Raw genomic sequence first — 3,545 nt, 5'->3', positions numbered from 1 at the left:
ATTAGAGAAATTATAAGTTTTTTTAGCAGAGTTTTAATTTATATATGAAAAATATGATATAATTTATTTTACAATAAATAAGATCCATATTTTGTGATAAGAAAATCAAAAAGTAGTATTTAGATAAGTTACAATTGATATTAACTAGAATGATACTGCACTTATTAGTTAATTTCTTTATGGATTACAATATGAAGTAAAAAAATTAATGTTCAATTTTCTTAATCCTCAAATATTGAGTCAAACAATTGATTTTATTGTAAAGAGTGACAATCAACTTTTTGAATTTCAATCTAAGAATCTCATAAGTAGATCTCAATGCTATTATAATTCAATGGCAACATCAACATCTTTTTAATAAATATCTTTAAAAGTAAAAGATATATAAATTGATATAGTATATTTTAAACTTCTTACTAAATATGAAAAGACTTGTCATTATAAAAAAAAGATTGTATTTATATTGTAGAGAATTAAAGCACACTACTCAATATTATCTTAAGAAGCAATTCAATTATAATATAAGAAATACAATTGTCAAAAAAGATAGTATGTCAAAAAATAAGTTTATCTAGTTGTAATAAAAACCATGTGGTTGAAACCTTATACAACACCTAATAAAGATCATATTCTCTCTTTAAAACCTTCTCTTTGTTTTACAATAGATATTAGTTTAGAACCTAAACATGACAAAGCCTTTGCCTTGCTAGACTCAAGAGCCTCAACTTGTTTTTTAGATAAAGAGTTTGTTATAAGACAAAATATACCTTTAGTAAAGAAAACAAAACTTATTCATATAGGAATCATAGATGGTTATTTATTATCCTCTAGAGACATTATTTATAAAATGTTTCCTCTAAAAATATTGATTAATGGTCATAATAGCTTTGTAGTATTTGATATTATTAGATATTTTTCTAATCCAATTATTTTAGATTTATTATACTTAAAAAAATATAATCTTTGAATAAATTAAATTCCTTATAGTCTTCATTTTTCTAAAAGTATAACTAAGAGTATAATTAATCAAATTGAAAGACTTAAATTTAGTACAAGTAAACATATATTTGTAGGTATAAGAGCTTTTTTATATTCTGTAAAAGAAAGATCATCTTATGTTATTTATACTACATTTGTTTCTAATAGTGAAAAGACTTCAAATGGCATTTTTAGCTAATATCAAGATTTTCAAGATGTATTTGAAAAGAAGAATGTATATATTCATTTAGAAAATCATTTCCATGATTATTCAATTGACTTTCAAGAAAGAACTTAACTACCATTTGGACCAATCTACAATTTAGCACAAAATGAGTTGGTTGAATTCAAAGAATATTTTGAAGAGAATCTAGCTAGAACTTCATATATTATTTCAAATCTCCAATAAGATCTTTAATTTTATTTATAAAAAAAAGGTAGATTATTGTAGATATATATCGATTATTAAGAACTCAATAAGATCACCATTCAAAATAAATATCTATTATTTTTTATATTTGGACTTTTTAATTAGTTGAATAAAATTAAAATTTATATAAAAATAGATTTATAAGAGACATATGATCTGATATGCATCAAAGAAGGAAATAAATAGAAGATTACATTTTGAATTAGATATAAATATTTTAAATATAATGCTATGTATTTTGTGCTTACAAATGCACTAGCAGCTTTTTAACATTTAATGAATGATATCTTTTAAGAATTTTTAGATAATTTTATTATTTTTTATTTATACAACATCTTAATCTATTCTAAAAATACAAAAAAACATGAACTTCATGTTTTTCATGTGTTACATAAACTAAGAGATACAAAATTCTATTTTAAGATAGAAAAATATATATTTTACACTATTCAAGTCAATTTCTTAGGATATATCATTTCAAATAATGGATTTATGATGGATTGTAAAAAAAATTCAAACTATTAAAGATTAAAAAATTCTAAAAATAATAAAAGATATCTAATATTTTTTGAAAATTTTTAATTACTATCAGATCTTCATCAAGGACTTCTCATAAGTTACAACTCCACTTACATGTTTGACTTCTAAAGACAAATTTCAATGGAATCAAGAAACAAAAGTAACATTTGAATCTTTGAAAAAAAATCTTTTTTTTCGTATCAATTTTATATTACATCAATTTTTCCATGATATTTTTTTATAGAAATAGATGCATCAAATTTTATTTTAAATATTGTATTGTTAGAAATAAGAATACATGATAAACTTCATATTGTAGCTTTTTATTCCAAAAAACTTTTATTAGCCAAGATCAATTATAAGATCTATGATAAAGAACATCTTACAATTATGGATTCTTTTCAAAAATGGTGCCATTAATTGCAAGACACTCCAAGTCTAATCATTATATATACAAATTATAAGAACTTTGAGTATTTTATGTCAACATGCATTTTGAATTTTTGCCAAGCATACTACAATATGTCCTTCTCAAGATTTGAATTTAAGTTTGCTTATTGATTAAGAAAAAAATAAGATTTGTTAAATGTACTTTCTAAACAATCTTACCTTGCACTAAAGAAAAGACATGTTATTTTGAATTAATCATAGATAATTTTCTTGGAGCTAGAACATCTTCATCTTTGAACAATACAATCAATATTAATTATTGATTCAACTTTTATTATGTAAGTTTAGTCAAGTATGTCTTTTAATCCTCTTATTTGTGATATTAAAGAAAATCCTTCAAAGTCTCATGATACTTCTAAGTTTGAATTTAAGAAAAATTTATTATATTTTGAGGGATACTTATATGTTCCAGAAGGTGAAGCTCTATTACATGTTTTTTAAGTTTATGAAAACTTTCCAATATCAAAACATTTTGGATATAATAAGCCTTTAGAGCTAATATCTAGGGATTTTTGGTGGCTCCAAATGATGAAGACAGTCAAAGATTTTGTATAATCCTATGATATTTGCTCAAGATCAAAAACACTTCATTATCAACCTTACAGACTTCTTCAACCATTATTCATTTCAAAACAATGATAGTCTTTCATTTTTATGGATTTTATTATGGATCTTCCAATTTCATGTTCTTATGACTTTATATTTGTGATAGTAGATTGTGTCACCAAGATGGCCTATTTAGTACCATGTACAAAATCTATCATAGATGAAAAAATAACTATGCTTTTTTTTAACAATATCTATCACTATCATGGATTGTCTAAAGATATTATATCAAATAAAGGGACTCAATTTGTATCAAGATTTCAAAGAATATTTTTAAAGATTTTTAAGATAGATATAAAACTATCTTTGATTTTTCATCCTCAAATTAATAAATAAATAAAGCATGTAAATCAAGTTTTGGAGTAGCATTTGAAGTATACCATCAATTACTAATAAGATGATTGAATAATTTTTTTGCCATTGATAGAGTTTACTTATAATAACATAGTATATTTTTCTATGTACCAAATACTTTTTTTTGCTAATTATGGTTATTATCTATAACTTGATGCTTTTGATTTTTCAAAAATTAATAATCGTATGGCAAAATATTTGGCAAAAG

Source organism: Physcomitrium patens, chromosome 8, assembly GCF_059467195.1.
Source record: "Physcomitrium patens ecotype Gransden chromosome 8, ASM5946719v1, whole genome shotgun sequence".
NCBI classification, from domain to species: domain Eukaryota; kingdom Viridiplantae; phylum Streptophyta; class Bryopsida; order Funariales; family Funariaceae; genus Physcomitrium; species Physcomitrium patens.
Note: the sequence above shows the minus strand (reverse complement) of the source record.